The 26145-nt window shown below is 33.6% G+C and overlaps 1 protein-coding gene across 2 annotated transcripts in view; it reads right to left on the bottom strand.

The window, feature by feature from the left end:
• LOC118193160 (phosphatidylinositol 4-kinase beta-like) overlaps positions 1 to 26145 on the bottom strand; it is a 177382-nt gene that overhangs the window by 77202 nt on the left and 74035 nt on the right. The window lies entirely within an intron of this gene.

The raw sequence follows: 26145 nt of genomic DNA, 5'->3' as shown, positions 1-26145 counted from the left end.
AATCATTTTAAGACCAATAACCATGGATGCTTATTGGACACGCTTATAGAAAAATAAAATTAGGATAAATAAGGAAAAAGCAAGAGAAAACATATTTCAAAATAATTTTTGACATTTAAGAGATACTAATTCCGAAGTGAAACAACAAAAATCAGCGTTATATTTTCAAAATTTTCACAGAACTAGTTTCGATGGTTTTACCGAACCACCATCCTCAGCTGCAAAACCGCAAATGGTTGTTTGACTTCGGAATTGGTATTTATTCGGCGTGTTATTGTGTCTTAATTTAAGAGATAGTTTGTGCCGTCCTGCAAAACTGATTTTTATTGATATCCCTTAGCCAATCTCTCATCTAAAAAGGCATCTTATATCATTCGCCATATCAAAATGGCAAGATGAATGGAACACATCAACATTCTGCCAAGGTAAACCCACAACGACTAATTGCAAACCCAAAATTAGTGTGCTCTGTTTCAGGCCACGGACCTTTCCCCGAATATTTCGAAAGATTTGGTATTTCAAACACAAGTACCTGTATTTGTAGCCAGGTGAGAACGCCTGAACATTACATTACTAATAGCCCACTCACTAAAGATTTTCATATTAAAATGCCAACAACAAATATTCAAGCTTTTAGTAAATTCTTAGTAAAACAAAAACACACAATGCAAAAAATCACAAAAACAGTGGACATCCTAAAAAAATTGGGCACAGATTTATGTCAAGTAATATAATTTCATATAACAAAATAAATAAAAGAGTAAAGTAGTAAATGCAATCTATAATAAAGCAAATAACAGCAGTGCTTATCATTTGAAAAAGTTATTATTATTTTCTAGCAAAAAGTGTCATACATATTATATTTAAAATGTACATGCATTCAAATTACGATAAATAAATACCGACTTTTCGCGATTATGAAGACATGACGCATGGGTAGTTAAATTGTCATAAAGATATTTAAAAACTTGAGAATCAAGCTACAAGAAAGCATACCCATGTTGATTCGGTGTGATCAAAGAGATATAGGATTCAGCAACACACAAAAGGAAAAGACAAAAAACTTTGCAAAGAAAAAATACTATTCTGGAAGACATTAGCACAATATATGAGGAATACAATAGAAAACTTGAAACTGAGAAACTCATCAAAGAACTGCAGCAAAATGAAAGGAATTTTGCAAGAGGACTTATTTTAGTTGAAATGTGCATATAACAAAAGAGAACCTTAACGATAAAGAAATAATATATAGACTGCTTAAAAATAAAGAGAAATTACAAAAGAAATTCATTAGAGAAAATTCCCCAACCAAAATTTATGTAATAAGTTATGATAATAATGTGAATACAATTATTGTATAGACTTTATTTGTAAATCAGCCACAATATATAGCAATGTAAAAATTTTAGAATTATTAATAAATACTAGACAAGGGCGGACGTGGGCAGAACCGATTAACCGTAATGGTAGAGGGATGGTGCCCACGTCCTCCGTTGATACTACTACTAACTAAAACTGCATTTCTCCAAGACCTTAAAACATATGCATTAATCTTTTTTTTTGTTTTTATTACACTAAAATTTTGCAAATGATTTTTTTTTTCCAAAAACATGCGAGCTATTTCTCTTAATACATGTTTTTGTATTTATATTTATACATTAGATATTTCTCGAACATTGTAGGTCAAGTAGAGATTCATCTAAATTAATTTGTCGATTTCTTAAAAAAACATACGCAATGTATTACGTTATTTAAATCAACGGATAGATTAAAAACACGTAAATAAATTAACAACGAACTTAATTTTATTCAAACAAAAACTAGCGATTCGGACACTGGGTCCCTGCATATGTAGTATTCGGATAGCTGGAGTAACGATATTTAAATTAACAGCTTTAAATCATCCCTTTTGTAATACATGTGAGCGTTGAACAGTTTTGACAACTGCTTACTAACCACAAAACAGCGCCTGTTGTAATAAAACAAAAACCTACGCTCGCAAACAAAACAAATTTACTGCAGACCTGTTTTGTCAAGGAATCCTTTTAAGGGCGCTAAAGATCAAGCAAATGAAATCACTGCCTATTACTAAGTTAATCCCACTTCCTATTCTTGTCGAAATAACCGCTGTGTGTGGTTTTCCTCGCATGCTGCGACATCAAAACGAGTTCTCTAAGAAAAGAATGCATATATATGGCATCTTCCGCAAACATAAGACAACTCACGAAACTCATACAGCAAGGCTTTTTTATTTTACAATTATTTCCACCAAAATTCAGCATTACGATTTATGATATTTCTGATTTCAGCGGCAACTGATTGGAAAAAGTTTTCGGACATTAATAACTGGATGAGAAAGCTACAATGAATTTACTTGCGTAAGTCGGATTTATTCCATACGTAATTTGAGCAGCATAGCATTATTTATTCGCATCATTTAATAAACAATAAACTTGAACACTATTTAAGGAATTTATCTTGATTCGTTTTTTAATCTACAACAAAATTAATTTTATTAACATCTTCATAAATATTAATGGATTAAACAGTCCAATTTTGGTTTACATTGAAAAGGGTATTTAACAATTTAAAAGACTATAAACGAAAAGCAAAAAAATGTGTGCAAGAAATATAGGGAGGCCCAAGACAAAAGAAACCCAAATCAAATGACCGCATAGAACTGTAATGCAATATTATACAGGGTAGAGCCCAATATAAACCGAATCGGACATGGGAGACTTCTTTTACTTTGGGTACGTACGTTGGACTACTCAATATTATATACTGCGTGTTACTTATGTTTCAAATTTCCAAAATCACAACAATTAAATGATATTTATATCTGGAAATCGCTAATGAAAATTTAAATTTCCATCAACGTACTTCAGCGCCTCTTAATTTTTTAGAGAATGTATTTATGTGAAACACAAACTCGGAAACACAACAATATTGAAAAATAATATCGTTCTGCAGATACATTTACCATGAAGGATATACGGACTCTAGCAACAAAAAATGTTTGCGACAAGTACATATTCAATTTACCAAGTTCTCAATTCATAACATCCAGTAATATCTAGATCAATTTTATGAAAGATATGAAGCGACAGAATTTTCTTAATTAGCATAACAACTGAAAGGGTAGGTTCAGACTCCTCAGTTCTTTCTCAAGTTATGAGTTTTCGAGAGGGGGAATAATTCTTGACTACTCGACAGTTTCGTATGTGAATACTTATTTTCAACAACAGAAACAGATTTTTTTTTTTTAAAGTAATGAATAAAAATGTCAGGGAAATTATGAATGCATAAACAAGCCCGTGGCATGATCTCGTTAACTACATTCTAATTTTCAACAAGCACTTTAATTTTTACTCTTTTCTCACGTACTATCACGGCAAGATAACCATTCTTCGGCAGTCAAACAAGTAATCCTATTACAAAAGCAACAAGTCTACGGATTCGAAAGTAGAACAAAACTTCCTTGGCTTCCCGTTCCAGATTTCGAACCCGTCGTCGCAGAAAACAAAACAATCCGGCTTACCAGCTTCGGAAAGGGTAACGAAAAACAATTATTTAAAAAAAAAAAAAAAAAAAAAAAAAAAAAAAAAAAGGCCAGTCTGTTCGAAATCAATTCAGATAATTTAAAAAACGGGTTTACCACCTAGAAGATGGCATAAATCCTGCCGGGGCGAGGACGAGATCGAGATAAAGCTGGCATGAACTAGTAAGGCAAATAACGATGCAAACAAAATCTCCCGTGAATTGACGTACGTGGTACAACTTCTGATAAAATCTGTCATTATGAATGCCTTTCGCATCTCCATTGCCTGGATCGATCCGACCTAGCCTTCAGCAGTCTCTGAATATAAATAAGAAAGAGAACATCTCGTTTTGCTTTTTACAAATGCAGTTTCAGCTAGCAATAACAGTCCAACGTTAATCTAGTTAAAACTGGATACATGAAAAAAAAAAAAAAAAAAAAAAAAAAAACGCAAATAGTTTTAAAATTTGTAAAGTTAGAGGCAAAATTTACAGTGTTTTAGAGTAGCTCCATAGTTAAAAAATCATATAAAATAGAAAATATTAAGTTGATGTTACACTGAAAATTAAGGATTCCTACATTCCCCCCCCCCAAGGGATGAAAAATTGCTTATTTTGTTAATGTGAACACAAGCGGCATGAAGAAATTGCACATGAATGTTTACTTATATATACATGAATGTTTCAGTGAATATCTACAAGAATAATCATGTCTACATAAAATGTTCAGCTTGAAACACCATCTTTCGGCATTTCACTCAGTTCCGTAAAGAAAAAGAAATAAACGGAAGATTATAAAATGAAGCAGTTAAAGCACTAACAGTTAACACATGCAAGCAGCGGCATTTACATTCAAAACCAATTTAAATACGTAGCTTTATAAAATTATTCTAGAAATTATTTTCTAAATCTTAAGCCATTTAAAATTTTAAAGGAAAGGAAAAGAGAAAGCTTCAAGTGTGCCTGCCTCAGATATTCACAACTTACAGTACTTGGAAATTTGAAACAGCATTTTTTTCCCTAAAGTTGTACTTTTTGCTCTTCTTTCTCATTCTTGATTTTCTTACACTTAAAATTTCTTTTGAAAGCTGCTAAGCGTATAAGCATGGAATAGCCTTACTTACCTACTATTTTATGGCAACAACCCTGTAATAACCGAAACTGCGTTATGAACGAGGAAGTGTTATATTATTAGTAATAACAAGCGCAACCCGCAAGAAATCTGAGACCATATAAATTCAATAATTACATTTTTGGAATTAAACAAAACTATTTATCGCAAATGAAGACATGAAAAGAAAACGAAACCGAACAGACCAGAAAAAGAGAAGGAAGAATTTCCATTTAATCGAATCATTCGCTTGAAACGGTTTAATGTTGTATCCCTAAATGCAAGGGAAATAAGCAAAAAATGAGACAAACATTACGATTTCCGCAGTTGCGACTCCGGTAAAGTGGACAGCAAAACTGAATTATAATTTCAGTGTCCTATTTTTTCCTAAAATTCTACTGCTCACACAAACAGCAATAAAAATTTAGGAAACCTTGATATAGAAAGTGCAATTTTTAAAGGACAAGAAACGAACCTCCCAAACAGCAATTCAAGAAGCTAAAACTAAATGAGAAGTTTTATATACCATATCTCCCCTTCTAAGAACTACTTTTTTTCCAAATAAATATATCTAAACTTAAAAGTAAGCTGCGTCTTAGACTCGAGATATTTTTATTTTTTCGTCTTTGCATGCACGGCTACAGGTTTACCTTTCAGCATTTTAATCGTTTAACAAAATTCCGCGTTACCAACGCCCTCGATAGCTTAAGAGATGATATGGGACAATAAAGATGTCTTAGACGAATCAGATCCTGAAAGTAAAGCGAATTCAGGATGCGAATCTGATACTGATAAAAGCGCAGATATCGATTACTCAGATGAATTAGATTCTGATACTGATTTCTTCCAATAGCAAGAACTAAATACTTAATACCGTGATTTCCTAGCACCAGAAATTCCCTTTTATGAAACAATACTGCTCTGTTTTTGTTATAATTATTAAATTATATTTGTTAAATTTTTTGTTATAACACTGCTGTGTATTATAACAAAAACGCATTATAATGATGCATTTTATCGCTTTATTTTATTCATTTAAATTTTTTTGTCTCGTTCCCTAACCCCAATTTATGGTACCAAAATCAATGCGTGTGTCAAAATCGATGGATTCTTAGGGCAGAGAAAAAACATAGTTTAGAAATAAAAAATTCAATTTTATCTCTTAAAAGCCTTTTTAATTCCGTTTTTAACTACAACATTCTCTCTTTTTCTCTACATGCGTAAGAAATTACCGTACTTCCCCGTGAGTGTTCTCTTGATGTATGAGGTTAGCACATCCTGCTTGCAAGTGAAAGATCAGTGGTTCGAATTTCGGGGAGTGCACAGTTGATTTCTCAGGTTTCAGGATAGAGAATGAAAAAATAAATAGGGGGGGGCTTATTGTCTCTACGCTTATATCATGCCCAAATACATTTCTGGATACTTTTTATGCGATAGATCTAATTATCGATTTCTCTGAATAGCCGACCAAAAAGATTAAATTTCAGACAAAGCAAACATCTTTCTGTAATACACTGCCTTTTTACCCACAAGCTAGATTAATGTGGAGGACAAATAACATTATGGTAACGCTAAAAAACGTTCCATACTTCTCACCCACGCTACATATAATTACACGATTAATAACAGAAAGTAAATTGCGATAAGAGTAACACCCACCGGGAAATGATCTAAAAGCTATTGCAAACTTCAAACAGCGTAAATTACTTCTCTCTTGCCTCCGATCTCGCCCGTAATTACTAAAAGTGATTTTTCTCTATAATTTCCTGTTCATGACTGAAAGAATATAAACCATCCTTATTGTTATTATTTCTAATAATATAAGGAAACTCTATGTCTCTGCTAACGGATGATAAAGAACAATCACAAAATTATTCGACGGCTGTACTTCAACGCCATTATGATTATTCGTTCCTCCGAAAATGTATACGTTAGCGTGAATCGATTATATGATATATGAGGTGCGTAGAACATTTCAATATTAATAAGACAAATTATTCTGTGTATGCATACGGCACGTGATGCGGAATTTCTCTCAGACAGGAAGAACCAGATATTAATATGATAAATTGTGAACAATGGGGTTTGTAACCCCAAATCAGCTGTGATTAAAGTATAAATTTATCAAAACTGATAAGGAATTTCGAAGCAAACGGCGAGTTCAAACGGTACATTTTAAGTTCTATCACCAAAAATACATATTAATAACGGCTAAAATATATATATAAATTAAAAATGCTACTAAAATTTACTCTCCGATTTATTTGTTGTTGAAATTAACTATTCTTTTAACTAACATATTTGTAAAACTTCAAAAATTGTAATAATAAAAGTGAATTATACTATCCTATTGGCATGAATACGAAACGGCCTCGTACGTAAAACTAGGCTGTATTTTTTCAAAGTGTTTTACAAGGAACAAATACAACTTACATTGCAAAAGATTTACATATGCTGAAGATGTCTACTTGGATGCTGAAGAAGCTTGGTAAATTTTGTATTTCTACACAACCGATATACAAACAAATGCTCTAAATACTATATCTTAAGCTAAAACTAAACATATATGGTTTCTTTCAATGTAAAAATCGAGAAACAAGTATTTATTTATTCCAGCCATTTCAGAACTTTCATATTTAAATTGACAAATACACGAAAAAGGCCCAAATTCACTATCAAAAGACATCACATATTTAACTTTTAACAAATATATTAATAAAAATGAAGGTTCTGGGGTATGGATTGATAACACCCTTTATAGATAGCATGGTGCTTAAGTTGCTATTACATACTATACAGCTGGACATCGGTTTGCTAAAAAAAAAAAAAAAAAAAAAAAAAAAACTTACTAACAGATATTATAGTTACGTGGGTTAGTAACTAAAAGATGTGATTCTTCCTCCCGTCGCCGGTATAGCGAAAAAATATCGTAGGTTTCCAGGTTATTATAAAAATCTGCGACACTTATTGCAAATGCCTTTTCCCAAACGGACTAAAGTGACAGCAAAGCTGAAATGCGAATATTTTTAAATATGCAACGAGATGAGTATTCATCACATAACAGACCCGCAAAAAATCCATTCTGTTTAGTTAATGAAAAATAATCACCGAGAACAACGTAATTAGCGATTGCCAGCTTCCTGTTGAAGTAGGAAAAGTGAAACCGGGAATTTTTTTTTTTGAGAACAGCAATTGCAATTCTCCAAGGAAAGCGAGGTCACGAGAATTTGCAGCCGGCGTGAGCCGAGCGCTTTATCGCAGCCAGAAAGCCCAACAAACCGATAAAAATGCTCCCTTTGAAGTACATACACATTAGATTAAAACTACACGCTTAATATACGAGAAACAGGCGCACACGTAAACAAGAATGGGTCACCTTACACACTATCTGGTGCGTGAGTTTGCGCACTACGGGTCAGGTTTATTGTTTAAATAGTTTTATCTGCAAACGGTTGATAGTAGCGAGATATTTTCAGGGGTAGGTGGAGATGAAATTGATAAAATCCGACGCCAGTTTACAAACATTTATCAACACAGAGAAAAAATTTACTAAAGGCAAAATCAGACAAAATTGTAATCTTAGCATGAAAACTACAGATCGAAACAATTAAAAATAATTTTTCCTTTTAATAAAACAGATGGCAAAGAGCGGTTGATTCCGAATTGTTAGAATGTGTTAACTCAATGATACATGAAGGAGAAGTTTGGTTTGGTTTATGTGATTACGGCAAAGCCTTGAGGGCTATCTGCCTAAGGGAAGGGATGCCTTCGCGGAAAACTTTCTAGGGAACACTGGCCCGTATATACGTTACACATGGGGAAAACGACGAAAAAAGCCCATTCAGCCAGCCCGTTCGCCCGATTCAAACCTCTGATCGAACTTCCAGTGTTCAGCGACTTTACCGCTCGGCCATTGTTGGGCCACAGAGGGAAAGAGGCTATTTATTAAATTCAGCCTTTTTTCAATGTATATATATATTCACTTTTTTATACCTTTTGTTTTGATATCATGTAATCTTGCACAGAACAAATCAACAACTAATGCGAGGAAAACCCTGAAGACACCAAGATCTGGTCCTCAGCAAACTTGTCGAATTCTAACAAGTTCTACAAAATCACATTTGTTCTAGCTAACCCGGACGACAGCCAGATTGAATAAACGGAAAATATGCCGCTCCCCTTTCTGTTGGCCTGATACTATTTGCAGTAGTATACAAATGATGGAGTCTTACTTTGACACCTTCATAACGGTGACCCACGATAAAAATACAAATCAGTCGTTGTACTCTAAGACAGAAACATACCCGTAAGTTCGCCACACCCTTAAATAAGTTGCTTTCTTCAAATTTATATATATATATATATATATAAACCCACAGTTCTCGTAATCGTAAAAAGATAATAATCAATCCACACAAAGATAGCAGCACCTTTAAAACGAAGAAACTCATGAAAGTGTCTCATTCCAACCATTTATAAATGTAGCATACTACAGTTAAAGAATATATTTATAAATCTTACACAACACATTTAAAAAAGAGTAACCCCCACCTCCGTTAAACGAAAAACAAAACCCTTTTCCCATTTTCTGAATAACTGAAAATGGAATAATGATTTTTTAACGCTTTTTTTTATTCAAGCATACAATCAATTTCTGTTCCAACTAAAATAATTAATTTTTATTTATATACATTTCGAAAGTAAACATACATTCCTGTTTTTATTCTTACTGTGTACAAATTAAAGGAATTACTTCGTGCTTATGTTAAACAGAATGCAAACTGTAAGTCTATTCCAATAGCATCAAATAACAAGATTATTTTTAATCCATGTAAAATAATAAAACTAACTTCAAAGTAGATATTTGGAAAAAGAATGGCAGAGATATGACTTACAAGGTAAGAAGAACAATGTTCTTAATGATTAATTATTTTTTCCTGCTAGAATCTAAAAGCTACACATTTTCCAAGCGTACTGACATGTTTACTGGCTTACTAAATTATTACTGATTACAAACCAAAGCTTAATTTTTAATAGATAAAAAAAAAAAAAAAAAAAAGGCAATTCGAATAACTAGAGTTCCTTATAACTGCAGTTTTACTGCAAAATAATTATTTCCGTTTTTCCATGTGATAATAAAAGCAGGTGTTTTTCTTTTAGTGATAGTTTGCTATTAATGCGGTATGCCTTACGGAATCCGTTGTCCAATCAACTCTGATATTCAGCTTTGCAGGCACAGAAAATTTAATGTTGTTTAACTGCTTGAAAAACCATTTCTAAAATTACGAAATTTATTCGTACTATACGATGTTGGGAATTTTCGTTCTGAAGAAGAAAGTTGACAAACAAATGAATAAATTAAAAAAAAAAATAATGGCAGCATGCTCAATGTTACTCAACAGAAAGTGGATTTACGTGTAAGGAATTAATGTCAGAAACAGAAAACAAAGTTCATACGTCAATTATTGCTATCAGTGCTTCTCTGGCATCAGCAATTTTTCTCGTCGCAACAGAAAAAAGAAAATTGAGATGCTTAAAATCTCAGCATCATTAAAATACTAAGTCTGACTTAAAGTGTAGACTGAAAACGGCACTTAAAAATATGCATGCGGATATTACAAAGGGAATTCATAATAAAAATATTTGGTCAGAAGAACAAAAACAGTTTCGACGAACGGAAATGAAATATCGATTCATCAGAAAATGCCCTTGAGAAGGATGTAATTAAGGAGGAAAAACTAAAGAATATTTGTTTGACAAAAATGTTCATAAACTGAAAACAAAAACGGCTTAAAACATATACGCAGATCTCAAGCAAAAAGAAACTGACTACACTCATCTCTCAAATGGTGACCATGAAGTACTCGAACGAATACGCACGCATCTCATGAATGAAAAACAATTATCATACACTTAACATAAAAAGTTATCCCGCTCTTCTGTATTATAAATCTAACACAATAGAAGTTCGCAAGAAACACTTGTAACAAGAGTTTAAAAGACATATACATGATTCTTTTTTGAAACAAAAATAATTTCTTTCCAAAACCTTTTCTTTTATTCGTAGAATTCCCGCTCTTGGCTTTTGGTGAATAAATAATTTGGACGATTTGTTTTCCTCACATGTAAATGCGCACAAATTTTGTATAAATTTATTTCTATTTTCAGAGACCACAGCGATCACAAAAACCAACTGCATTTAAAACAAATTGAAGGCTGTCAAAAGAATTTTAAAAGTAATTGATATACACATTTGCAGGTAGAACATAAAACAGTTTGCAGGTAGAAGCTTTTTAATACCTCTAAATACCATTTTTCAGCTATTCCAGCCAAAGTTTTCAAAATAAAAGCGTTTACGTGAATAACGAAATTAGTTTGTAACTCCTGACTTCGGCACGCGTAGCAGCATACTGAAAAGGCCTGTCCTTTTATGTAATGAACACAGACTCATTACTTTAACGAGTTGAGAACTGGATTAGAATAAGTACTGCCACTTTCGGCGCTTGTATGCATATCCAAAACAATTTCTGACAGCGCGTATTTTTTCTTGTGTCATATCATTCAGGAATCTCAATTTAAATGAATGATACCTAAAAAATATAAGACAGATGAGAGGAAATGGGTCAAAAGAAAAGTGAACAAATAAATATGCAGGTGTTCTATCCGAACAACCATCAATAAATCCAATGCCGCAAGCGAAAACTAAAGCAATTGCAGATCAATGCTGATTTCGAACAGCACGTGTCCCATTTAAATAGGACAAGCTAAAATAAGAACTTACTGCGATGAAGAACATTTGGTCCTATCAATATATTAAGTAAGATATTGCGGAATTTCCAAAATCTGAAATAATGAAACTTATTCTTTCCTTTAGACTCCTCTTAAACTTATGTAATGTCGCCCATCAATCGACACCATTCGCTTCGAGTTAGTTTTCCATTGTGAAAAATCTTTCATTCTCGATAGACAACTCTCGAATGTTCAGCTATAAATCACCGAACGCTCATCTAAGTAAAGCAGTATTTAAATTTGACTCACTAAAGATTTAAATATTCCGCTTGAATAGTTCTTTAATGATGCTGAATTTAATAAACATAAAAACAGGTTACCGTATTAAGATACAATAACCGTATGTTACCGTATGTTTAAAAATTGCTATTTTGAATTTTATTGAATATAATAAAGAAAAAAAATGAATAATATAGGTTCCCAAATTAAAAAAAAATGTTTAAATGAAAGAATTCTAAATTGAAAGCTTCACGCATAATGATGAGAAAGATGCTATATAAACAGCCCCATGATCGACTTTTCAAGAAAATCGGATAAAAGCATGAGGGAATACAGCCACACGCAAAAAACTATACTCTCGAAAATGGCAATAAAATATCGCAAGTTATAAAAGAATTTACAACGAAATGAAGCAAATGAATCTAAAGCACGGGAAGTTAAACTTTCTATAAAACAGATTCTGGAATAAGTTAATAAATACACGTAAAATAAGGCACCGGATAAACACATCTAATGATCTTCAGCCACTATTTACAGACTCTGAAATTCTTGAAAACTATCCCACTGAGTTAATCCCCAATGCGTCTATCACAATATCTAAACAGATATTATTCGGATGTCTCCGTAATAGTTCCACTTTATACAAATTGGTCATTCTCCACGAAAGAAATCTTCAACAGGATGCCTCAACCTAAAGACATCCATAATCCTATGAAGATCAGTTTTGAACTTAAAGAGAACTTCATAAGCGTGGGGGAAGAGGGGGACACCTTCATGCTGGAGTCTTAGGAAGGCTTCTATATAGCAGAACAGTGGCAGACTTGCATAATTACGCCGGCATCTTAATGACGGATCATCGCCTTATGAAGCAGTCCCACAACATCAATAACTTAAATATTTTGTGCAATGTGAAATCTACGCACAGCCAAAAGGAACTGATGAGTGGCAGACACAAGATTTATCAACAAACCTAAATATTTTATTATAACATTGACGTAAGTAATATGAAAATAATATGTTATGGATATTTTTTTTAATTTCAAATAATCAACAATGAACTGATCAGATTAAAATTATGACAAAAAATTTTAGATTCAAACTCTGAAACAATCCGCAATTCTTTACTTTGAAGCATTCATTTATGATGATACTCCACTTCGGTATTTATTCGAATCTTAATAACTGAATCTCAGTAATCTATGAATATTAAAAGTTTAACTAGGGATTAATGAGTTTAAGGCTTCAGCATATGATAGTTACTATATGTGAAACATGATATTTACCTTAATTTTAACTAGTATGAAGACAGACTAATCAAAATTAAAAAGCACCACCAGTAGTCTCTGTCAAGCCTATTGGTTACCGGTCGTATGGATCATTGTTAGTGGCGAGCAAAAGGTATTTCTCCATCGGGAACCATGTATTTGCATATTTAGAACTTCTATTAATAAAAATTATACTTTTGCAACTCAGCTGTATTTACTTTGAAAATATCAGACGCAGGTGGGTGGAATATAATTTCGAAAAGGTTAATCCAGCTTACCCGTTAGCGGGGATTCGAACTTTGTTGACACCATAGCTAAATTGTATACTTAACCCTATGACCATGGGTACAGAATTCATAACAGCATAGAAAAAATTCATACTTTTTCTTCCTGAGAAACTGACCGCAATGGAAATCTCAGTTTCTGCTGACGCGATTAGAATGTTCCTCCTGAATGCTCTTCATGGACACCGTGGTCACCAATTTAATTTCAGTCAGCTGGTAGGTATAAGACCTAACAGTGGTTTTGGGTTAACTGCATAAAATAAAGTAAAAATTCTAAAATAAACTTTAACGAGTTAAAATTTGAGAGAATTAAAAGGAATTTATAAGAAAATACCCCTACGCCATCGACATCCAAGAAAGATTATAATAACTAAGTTACTATGGTTTGTTTTGCTAAAGCCATGGAGGTTAGAATAGAAAGCGAATACATAAAGTACATGATAGTCACCTGGCTTGACAAACGGGAAGGGAAAAGGACTTGGTGAATTTTTTTCGGTTGTGTCCAACAGACGTTACACAAAGGGTAAACCATAACAATACCTACGCACCCCAACCAAATCAATTGTGTCTTCACCGGGAAAAATCCTATGGCCTTTCTTTTATTTATTTATTTTTTTATTAATAATGGCCTCTAAACATTCTTGGTTCTATAGCAGAGCTTAGTTTCCTTTCTACGGAAGCCTGAAGTATAGCATACTAACATTAATAAAAGTAAGCAAAGTTTATATGACCTTGACTGATTATAAAATGTTCCACAAAAGAAGAGTCCCTTTCTATATGCCGAGCGCAGCTTCAGGATTTCATTCTTCACCGACTTACAAAAGATTTACCCCAAATAACTAACATTCCCTACTACGTATAATATAGCATTTACAATACCACCATTTTTTACCGGAAATTTTTTTTACACATAAATTTTTTGAGTACTAGTTCTTGTTAATAGTTCCTAGAAAACAAGAATAATTTATTTATACAAAGCAAGACTAGCAATTAAAGGTAATTACTTTACAGTCGGATTACTTGGCCGGCTGAAGAAAAAGGAGATGATTATCGTAATATATGGACAAAAATTTTTACCTTTTATAGCGGTTAACTTTAATTGATTGACTAGAAGAAATGTCTAATCAAAATGAGTCACATTATGAAGATAAGTGTGTGTATGTATAAGATAAAAAAATAAGTAATCAAAATTATAACTTAAATTAGCAATGCCTTTTTATTCTTAATTTTAATTTCGGCATTTCCCTTTTCCATTCTAAAAACAACAACTGCTTATAATAACTTTTTCTGGAATATTTCTAGATTAATGCATATCGTATGATTTTTAAATAACGCTGCTGACGTAAATGGAAGTAAAATTCAAAAAGCCAATAATAATTATCTAATTAAATGCATTGAAATCGAAACTAATCAATTCTGAATTAGGATTACATTTTGAATGCAAAGCACTTTGCTTCTATTCCTGCTAAGACGGTACATCGGTGCTTTCTTTCTACCACAACAATATCAAAAATGTAAATGTTATGTTATGGAACGGATACAATTAATGTGCCAAGATATTAAGTTATTTGTGGCTGCATAACGTTTAATTACAATAAAAGAATTATTTGTTAGACTTATTAACTTTGTAGAGTACCTCACTTTGGAATTCTAAGTTAATGTTGGAAGTGAGGAATCTAAGAACTGATAAGCGAATAATCGCTAGCGTTCGATGACAAGAAACAACAAGAGAGAAGGGTAACTAATCCTTTATTATTCCGATAAGATTTAACAAAACTCCGCCTGGGAGTGTACAAGTAAAGCCCGCACTTTGGACTTGAACTTAAAAGACTAAGAATTAAACTAAAACTAAGATTAACTAAATAAGTATAGCCAAAGCTATCCAGGTTCAATTAGAGTTGGCCCCTTAACTTACTTTACTACGAAGCTTAGCAAGGGCCTGAGTACGGCCGAGCGTAAAAACAGCTTTGACAGAGAGAGCGGCCAAAAAGGCAGACGCGCGTAATTCAGAAACTCTGATTCTCTCTGTCTCAGTAAGTAACTTCGTGGTTTAAATAATGCTCCTCCTCATTAAATATTCAGCAAATTCCAAAACTACGTTCTGGTCGGAAGTAGTAAGTTGAAGTTAAGAATTTGACAGGAAAGGAACTTTAACTTAAAATGTAACTGTTAATAAAATTAACATAATCCTTACAACTTACTAGCTGTATTAAGACAAAACACACAAAAAGCCCTAAAAAATTGCTTGGTGGTCTGAATTTGAAGGTGGCACTTCTTCGTCAGAACAGCTACATTTGATTTTCAGATGCTTAGCAAAAACAATAAGAGAATAAATGACTAAGTGATGAAATGGACGTGACATATGCAAATAGCAATAAGAATGTGGGGAAAACATACCCGAAAAATAAATAAATAAAATAACATACAGAAAAAACATTCTGAATTCTAGATAATAAAGTCCCAATTAATTATCCACTCGAACTTAAAATATTATATAGTACGCGCGAAAGCTCTAGAAAAGTTATAAGTATCGCCATGTGTTAAACTCCTATCATTTTACTAGCAGCTGAAATTTGAACATAATAAATGTTAACTGGCACAGTGATTAATGGAGGCAAATATCGTGCTTCTGGGTTCCAACATCGGGTAAAATTTAGGTATGTATGGTCGTTACATCTATGCAAAAGGAGAGGGAGCAAAATTTGAGGAGCCGAAGGCTCTCGTATGGCCGATTGCATGGAGACAGAAGTCCTTTCTTACCTCCATGGGCCGATGTCGGCGAAAGAGGAGGATGCTCCTCGTACTGTAAAGTGATCACATTTTATTGAGACAAAGCGGAACAAATAGACTGAAATGAGAATTATAATTTAGTTATGAAAGCAGACCAATAATTAAAAAAAAATATACTTTATTATATACATTCATATACTTGTCTATAAATATACAAAAATATATTTATTATTAACTATAAAAATATTTGTAAAAAACAATAATTTGAATATTATGTTTTTTAATTAATTTAATATTTTATTAAAAAAATTATGATTTTCTTTCACGGTCATATTATTTATCCGAGTGAATACTTTGCAATAGATTCAGATCATTTAATAAAATGTCGTGAAATTTCTCACATGAATTGGTCAAATTATATTTTAGGCTTAATACAGATTTTGAAGTTTTAATGTTCAACTTCGTTTTTTCAATTGCCCATATTTTATTGATACTAAAAGAAAAAAAAAAAAAAAAAAACGTTCTGTCGCTGCATTTGTTCCTGGAAGGGAGAGGGCGTGTTCTATAATTTTTAATATATTTTCATAAGGAATATTATTCTGTTTTAAAAAAAAAAGGAATAACTCCATCCATTTTTTGTTTGCTTCCACATTTGCAGACAACCAACATTTAATTTTTTCATCACTAATAACGTATCGTTTTAGCAACAACACCTCAACAAAAATATCATTTTCGCAAATATTATTTTTCGGAAAATGGTTACTAATACACTGCTCGACATTGAAAGTGCAACACCAAGAAGGAGTGGTCAGAAAGTGATGAAATTTGGAAAAAAGACAGAGACAGCAAGCAGCAATAAGTGATCTTTATTTCAAAATGATAGTCAGAATACAGAGCGAGAACAGCGTCGGTTCAGTAGGATGTAGGACCACCACAGAGCAAGAAGAACACGTCTAGGCATAGTGCGCATGGTGTCCTGAAGGATGGCTCTCCATTCCCTTTCAACCATTTGCCACAGTTCGTCTTCTGAATGAGGCAGGGGCAGAGTCTGCAAACGGCCTCAAATCACATCCCACACATGTTCGACTGGTGACAGTTCAGGAGAGTACGGTGGCCAGGTAAGTATCTGTATTCCTTGCCGAGCATGTTGGCAGATGCGAGCACTGTGTGGTCGGGCGTTATCCTGCTGAAAAATTGCATTAGGCAGCCCCTGAAGGTACGAGGATACATTATCTAAGTATCGTTGGGCCGTCATAGTGCCCTGAATACGAACTACAGGTGACCTGGAGTCGTAGACAATAGCGCCCGAAACCATTATGCCACGTTGTCGCACGGTGGGGCGTTCCACAGTTACTGCCGGATTAGATCTGTCTCCACGTCGATGCCACACACGTATGCGGCGACTGTTACTGCATAAACAGGAGCGTGACTCATCTGAGAACACGAAGTTTCGCCATTCTGTCATCTACATCGCTCCAGTCCGGCACCATTCTAAAAGTTGGCGTCTATGCTGTAGGGTCAATAGCCATCTTCTTAACGGACGCCGTGAGTGCAGACCACATTCAATAAATTGATGGGAAATGGTTCTGGTCGACACGGGAACATCCAGGGTATCTTGCACATGCTGTAGAATCGCGGTACAAGTGACTTGCAGAACCGCCACCGCTGCTGCACCTGCACCCCTCCTTCTTCCCATATTTCCTTGTTCCAACCCTGTTCACCATAGTCGATGCACCGTGCTCGTATCCATGTGGGTATCAGCTGCGATTTGAGGTAAGGATTAACCCGCCCTTCTCAGTCCGATCACCATACCCCTCGTAAAATCGTCTATCTGGGCTGGAAGTGCCTTCGTTGACGGCGGCCTGGCATTCTCTCCTATTACGCGCATACTCTGGGACAAAAACCAATTTTCTTCGATAATTCGTCTGGCAGAAATAACGACACGAATATTGCCCATTCTGCACGTTCCTTCCCTTACATCTTAAGGCCCGTTCACACGAGTACGCTCGAAACGTAGCTGACGAACGCGCTTTTACGTTACCAGCGTAAAAGCGTCCAAACGAGTACGCTTGCGAAGAGTGCGTTTAACCAATAGAATTATTTTGCGCAAAAATCACGTGACGCTGTAATATAGCGTCAACAGAGCTGTATCTTATTACTTCGCGTGCTTCTGTATGTTTGCGGCAAGTTGTCCGAATTAGATGATTTTTTTTAATAGCTGAAATTTTACTATTAAGTGCAATTATTAAGCAGAGGCAAAACCGCAAAAAATGGCAAGAACGAGTCCGAAAGATTTATTTATGTTCAAAGAGATTTTAGATTTTTTTTTTTTTTTACTGCCTCGTTTACGAAAGGAATATCCGGAATTATTAAATTCCTACTATTATCTCACACTCTCCCTATATCTTGTTCAAATTTTCAGTACATAAAATGCTTTTTATTCATCAAGTTCAAATACAATTTTTTAAACTTGCAGTGAATGACACTTGATGTTAATACAGCTTTTTCACATATTAAAATTTTTAAAATTTTTAATTTTAAAAAATTCTGTTTGTATTTTTATTTATTTATTTATTTATTTGTATTTTTTAAATTTTTCTTTGTGGACCTAAGTAGGAATTGACTTTTTTTTTTTTCTTTTTTCTTTTTTTTTTTTTTAAATATTACTTGTTTTTTAATTACTTCAGGATGAGTATCGACCAGTTTGACAGACTTGCAGATTCTATATTGTATGAAAATTAGGATTTATAAAATTGGTTTGGAATACAGTATATAAAGAGAATTAAATTACTTAATTCTCTTTATATACACCATCCACCATATAATAAAACCAACTTCATATTTTTTTTAACTCCCCCTCCCTTGGCCTTTTGTTTTTCTTTTTATTTATTTTTGAATTTAGAATGAGGTTCAAACTTTGTACAGTTATGAGAAATTATGTGCATGATAAAATATGCAATAAAGTAAAAATAAAGAGAATTTATAGATTATATATGATAAAGAGATGCAGATATATTATTATATAAGGATTTCTATTAGCAAAGCACATTTTTAAACTAAATTAAAAACAATAATAATAATGAATAAAATAAGAAATGAAAACAATAATAATAGGTAAAATAAGAATATAATGATTCATGATTAAATATGAGAAACGTTTCAAAATGAGAAAAACTACTGAATTTATGTACTAGCTACAGGTGAGGTTCGAACTCACAACGTTTCGCTCCGCAAAGCAGCGCGCTGACCACTCAGCTATCTGTGGTAGCAGTATTCGTGAACAATAATATAACAAGTAGAAGTCGCTGCAAAGGTAATTTAATTAAATTTCAATAAATGATTGCTGTATGACACAAGTTATAACTTTCCTCCAAAATTTCGTAATTGTATTTTATTGAATACTCTTTCACAGTCAACTGCTTTATTTTAGAAGATGTTATATTGCTGAAATTAGTTTTTGGTGTATTTAATATTGGGATATTTATAGAGCTTTTTATTACATATGATATAGCCAATATTTATAATAATTAAGGATAATTTTGTAAGGCAGAAACTTTGATTTCGTAGAAACTGTAATTTATTTAGGTTCCTATTACTTACGGTGTTATAAATAGGTGAAGCATATACTGGTCGGATCATTGCTTTATAAATATACAGTTTTTCCCTTTAATGAGAATTTTAAATTTATACCAATATATACGGTTTGAGAAATCTGAAGATGGAGTGATTATTTTATTGCTGTATACACTTATGATATTTCTAAGCAAAAACTCATCTCTGTGTGGTTCTGACGCCATATTGAAACGGGTAAGCAAGAAGGTTTTCTGATTATGACACGTGATAAGAACTCGGTCGGCTATTGGACGAACGCGCGCGTCGCGGGCGAAAAAGCTGAACAGGAGCGTACTCAGTTTTACGTCTTCTGCGTCATGCGAATTTACGCCGGCGTCAAAAAAGTTGCGTCAACTACGTCGGGAGCGTCCTCGTGTGGACGGGCCTTTTGTTCACGTGCGTCGGAGAGCTGCGCATTTCACATCATTCGCATAACTCAGTGACGTGCGTCTACTCTAAAATTTGCATAAATTTCTGACCACTCTTTCTTGGTGTTGCATTTTCAATGTCGACCAGTGTATATTAAAAAGATTTTCCCACATATTCCCATAAAATCTCCTTCTTTAATGTCCCCAATGAAAGTTTTTAATATCCTCGAATTGAACTGCCCGTTCTTCAAGATATTCCAAGCAGTTATAATAAAAATTTCTGACTTCTTTCAGAAAAATAGGTGGTTTAATGGCACCTTGTTCTTCTAACTTAGTGATGTCCTTTTGAATAACAAAAGGAACGTAATCGTTATCAATTCTTTCTCGCAATTTTGTTTTTAAATTATTGATTTTATTTGACACTTCCGTTACTGAAATTTTGTCCTCTTCAATAATTTTCACAGCATTGTTAAATAATCTAACTTGGTTGTGGATGAACTGAGCTCGTAAAAGAGCTAGCCATCGTGTTTTGCTGTAACCAATAATTATTTTATATTCGATTTCTGCGCTTTCACAAAAATCCTTCAAACTTTCAACACGCACAGTATATATATAAAAATACGAATAAATTTTTGCAATAATATTTTCAACATCCACTGGAAGTAAGTCAGATGCTGTTTGAATAGTATTGGGTAGAAATATGCGCTACACAACTTACTCGAATAATTTTTTTGGTTCAAACGTTCGTTAAGTTTCGTAAAAACGTTATTGATGCCTCTTCTAGCTTTTCCAACAAAATTTGCGTTAGTGTTATCCTCAGAATAGACAATAATTTTTATTGTTCAAATTATTCTTTTTTAAAATAGTACTTATTGAATCAAAAATTATTTGGGAAGTTTCACACGGCAATGAAACAAAATCTAATGTTCTAATTTTAATTCCTGTTTTTGGATCAAAAGTCAAACAATTCTAGGAAATAATTTTAAATCTTTGTGGTTGGAAGCATCATAATATATAAATATAAATGTATATTTATCTAATTTTTTCTGCAACTGTGAAAACGAATATGGTGAAAAAACATTACAAATAATTGCTTCGGTTTTTGTACTTGCACATGCAAATTTTTTGTCGTACAATGTTTTGATCATTTGCGACGTACAATCAATTGATCTGAAACTTTGATTGTGGTTTACGATGTGGAAAGCAAACAGTCCTTCAGTTATTGCTAGCTGTTCCTCCACTGACAATACATATTCCTTGACGAGACGTAACGACAATGATCGAACACCACCGTGTAAATCTAACTATTTACATCGCCGAATTCAGTTCACTCTGCATGCATTTTATGTGTTTTTTTTTAATTTCTTTATATTCACTATAATAATTAATAAATAATAGGTACTTTACATTTTTAAAGTTCATTTAAAATAAGGAATGCAGATGTTTTCTAAAAAGCGGAACATTTTTAAAAATCGGCGGGACGCGGGACAGTCCTCCAAAAAGCGGGACTGTCCCGCCAAAATCGGGACGTGTGGTCACTTTACCCTACTGTGACGTTCTCAATCAGAAGTAGAACAAACAGTTCATAGTCTTATTGTCAGAAGCCTCGTTCTCAATCAAAAGTAGAACAAATAGTTCATAGTCTTATTGTCAGAAGCCTCGTTCTCAATCAGAAGTAAAACAAATAGTTCATAGTCTTATTGTCAGAAGCCTAATAGCCATACGATTAACGACAGATAACTTTCATCTCAAATGATTCAAGGCCTTGTTCAATTAATTAAAAGACTATAGTAATTTGTTTCGAATTCGATTCCAAATCATTCTGCATCAACAAAGGCTGCTGAATAAAAGTGAAGCAAGCAATTATAAGTTGCATTACTTTGCAGGATTTAGGCTATGCAAATGAGGTAAGTAAGAGAATCTTCTATGAACGGCACCTATCGTGTGACGGACAACGCTGCCATGCATTCTCTGACCAAACTATAAACAAATGAACGAGCAATATTGTTGAGCCATGCACAGTGGCTAAAAGTTTGACGGTCTATACCAAGAATGAGTACTTCTTCAAAATTCCAGTACCTGGTCGTCATAATTAAATTTCCTCTCAATAGAAGCAAATTTCACAGATGAAGGACGATCTTGCTATTAAGACGCTTGCTTTCATTTAATAAAACATATAAACAGCAGAATACATTCCGAGAGATCTGAGGGAAAAAAATAAAATGGGGAGACTTCGACAAGGATTGTCGAAGAGTGAACACCCTTGCCAGTTGTTCTCACCACAGCATGGAGCTTAGCTATCACATGACGTACAACAGAGCCGCCCGACCGTCGAAGCACACACCATCTGGCTGCGCGACCTCTGGCGAACAGCCAAACTATGGGGCCGACAACGGATATGTAAATACACTGGGACGAGAGAAAACAAATTGTACAGAAATGGTTAAGTGCGCATGCACTTGGAGAATTTTTCATACTAGCAGCTTCTCAGAGGGCACATTACAACTCAAGTTGCTCGTATAATGTTGACTTCGCGTCATTCATAATGATAACTTTCTTTCGCACTTTACTTTTCTCTAGGCTTCAATAAAAATAAAGAGAGCGGCTTATATCTTGTATGCAGGACTTCCTACCTTCGCAACGTAGTCGGAGGCATGCAGCACGTTATTGCAGTGTATGCGGTTAGTTCAAATTAAAAAAAATTCTATCTCGTACAGACAGCAAGGAAATTCCTGGATCATGGCTTCTATCATAAAGTTTGACGCGTAATCGTATTTCAAAGCGAGAGCTCTTGATAATTTTCGCATGGATAAAGAAAGCGATTGAACTTCGAATATGCTAGATTTTCAATTCATGATCTAACTGGGAACGAAGTTTTTCAACAAAAGTGCCAAGTTCCTACAAATTTTATCGACTAAATTAAAATATTTTACCGTTTCCAGGTTGATATATTTTAGAAATTTCATAACAGCGTGTTCATTTTTCACTTTTTAATTTCATACGATTATTCTGCTGCAATAGCTTGAGGAAAACCCCAGAAATTTCCAAGAAAACACCGTACACATCTGAGATGCATAAACGTACGATTAGATCACTACTGCTTCAATCAAATTAACAGTAAATTTTATGCAGCCTAACAAATTCAATTCTAAACTTATTAAATAAAGTTTACGATTTTCTCCCCTTATGCTATTCCAACATCAGCCCCCTCTAATCAATATTAAACACAATATATCTACATTTTAAATGAGTACCCCACAAACAAAGATAACATACGTTTAGGGAAACGGCAATTAACCCAAAACAACTTGGACTGAATAGTATTTTAAAGTAATCCAAAGATATATGTAATTTGAAATACTAAGTTTTATAATTTTTAAGACCATATCCGTCTGAATTCTAGTCAAAGAATAACGCAATATACGCTTGCACTAGTGGGGGAGGGGGGAGAACAATCTCTTTGCATATTTGAATACGACTATACACATAGCTCAATCCTATAAAGTTCATGGCAAATACGCTGTTGAATGTATCTGCATGTGTTGGGGAGGGGAAAAGTTTATTTTTTACATACTCGTCACTACAAAATTTAGTCATTTTCCTTCACAACCAACATCGCCTTCTTAAATTAAAATACCTCTGATCGCACCACCCCTCGCAATGAATTTCTTCGGTTCAGAATATAATAAAGTCCAAATACTTTACAAAGCTAATGTACATTTAAAACCGTTGAAAATCCTCTTCCGAAAACTTAACAAAGATATTGCTAGTTAATCTAAATCTTTGGAAGAGAAATCTATCTAAATATTCTTTACAAAAATAATCGCTGAATATTATATCAAACACTCGCGAAAAGACAGCGTAAAATATTTCATCAACAGTTACTAGCCATTCAATCGACGATCTAACCAAATTCAGCTGAGATTCACTTTGTTTATTGATAATATAAAATACTGGTTAATTTCATGTACATTTCATTTCCAAAAACGTTTAAAAGGGATTTGCGTATCATAAACATTAGTCAGGGGGTCTCGAATTGGCGTGCCCCCTAGCAATTTTATGTGGCCTGTTAATAAATTTCAGTTACGTTTCAATACGTTCAATACAAATTGAGTACAGTTTTAACACACTGTTTAAAGATTTCGATATGGCATAAATTCATTGGATAATGCATTGCAATAGCGTTTATTACGAAAATAGAGCACTAGCAAACATTTCAGCGGTCATTACATTCCAGCTAAATTCGAAACTAGCGCTAGCACACAGCCAAAAGTGTATGCAGCGGTTAACTAAGAGCGCTCTGTCGGACATACGATGTCAGTTAAATGATAATATTACAGACTTTGATGCTTACATGCCTATGCAACGGTGGCACGGCGATACAATTTATAAATTTATTCACCAGCCGTCAGAGTTGGTTGAACTTTAATATTTTTTTCCTTGGCAATCACTAGGTGCTTTTACTTTCCTAGAGTCAGTCACTAGTTGTTAAGCTGGATGTACAGCTAAGCAATTCATATTGCTAAATAGATAGAGACAGACTAACGTATGACTTCTAAAAGCTGTTATTTGTACTTGTCGTTAGATCTCGGCACATCAATACCAATCATCTGAAACTGAGCAAACGTTTGAGTGTTGCTTTCACATGATAATTCGGTACTTATGCATGATCCCATCGACCGCTGACGGAAGCTTCGGAAACGATCGCCAATCGTTATTGCGAAATTCTAAAGGGTTTGGTCACCCATAATTGGAGCTAAATCGCGCTACCTGGACAGTCACCAGGATAATACGTAATGGTCGAAACTTCATCTTGTTGTATTAAAGTAGTAAACAATATTACAATTGTGAATTAAATTAAGAATCTTTAACAAAGAACAAAAGAAAAGTGACAGAACACGGATTTATTTTTCAAGATAAATAGGAAACTGTGATGTTGCGCGCAATAAAATTTATTGCGTTTTATTTGTAATAAGGGAATATCAGTTCCAAACAGAATGCAACTTATATCGCCAGTACGAGATGAATATTATTTTTAAAAAATTTGAAATATTGCAAGGTAAACAACCGAGAGAAGAAAAGTTACACTTTTAACAATTTGGTTTACAACAAGAACAAAATGGTTCGTGGAAGCAAATAAATCAGCAAAGCAATAGTTCACGCAAGTTTTGCTCTTGGATACATCATTGCAAAAAGATCAAAACCATTCAGTGATGGTGAATTTATACATCGTTTGATTAAATCTCTGAACTTCTCTGTCTTGCTAAACAACAATTATTTAATGTTATTAGTCTGTCAGCCAACAAAGTAGCGGAACGCATTAAGGAAATCGCCAGAGCTTTATGACGTCAGACATCAGTTAAATTACAAAAATTATAGATTTTGCACTATTTTCAGTAGCAATTATGAGATTACTGACATCAAGATGTCACAACTTGCTATTTTCAAACGAAGTGTTACTGATGAATTCATAGTAGTTGAGGAATAACAGAATAATTTTTATGAAAGGAAAAGACTGTTTCACAGAATATTTTTTTCTGAACAAAAAACTGTAATAGGTAAATTTAAATTAAACTGAATGGTAATAGATAAATATAAATTGAATGGTAACAGATAAATATGAATTCAACTGAAATAAAATGGATGCATTTGCAAGTGATAGTGCAGTTACTATTGTTGATATTTAAAAAAAAAAAGAATAGCGATAAAATTAAGAAATAGAGTGAAGGCTTGAATATTGCTTGAAGAAATTGAAAGTGAGTACTGAGAAAAGATTTACCATAACGAGCTGAGCTGGTAAAGTCATGGAGTTGCATTAAAACGATTTTTTAATTTACAACTAAAATTTTTAAAAAATCGCAAATTTTCTGTTTCTTAAATACCGCCTTATTATCCCATATGAAAAATATCATAATTGTTATTATTACTCATGTATGTTTTGGTAAATATTTAGTGGGTCAAATTTGAAAGTAAGCTAAAATTCAGTCAGTTGTTTGAAAACCTTAAAATAAATAAATAAATATTTTTTTTTTTTTTTTAATTAATCTAGCTCTCTAGCTGTTTGCTGGTTCAGGTCGAGCATATGAGCCGCATGCAATGAGTCCGAGACCACTGCTATATATGACTCTCAAATACAATCTAGCGCCTCGACAATGGATGATACAAAAGCAATTTCTTCCTTAAACCCAACAAGAAACTCACATTACGCTGCAACTACACGACAGCTG

This window comes from Stegodyphus dumicola, chromosome 1 (genome assembly GCF_044657685.1).
Source record: "Stegodyphus dumicola isolate Sdum_Otavi_A_Nest chromosome 1, ASM4465768v1".
Classification (NCBI taxonomy): Eukaryota; Metazoa; Arthropoda; class Arachnida; order Araneae; family Eresidae; genus Stegodyphus; species Stegodyphus dumicola.
The sequence above is the reverse complement of the archived record's forward strand: the minus strand, read 5'-3'. Positions and strand labels throughout refer to the sequence as shown.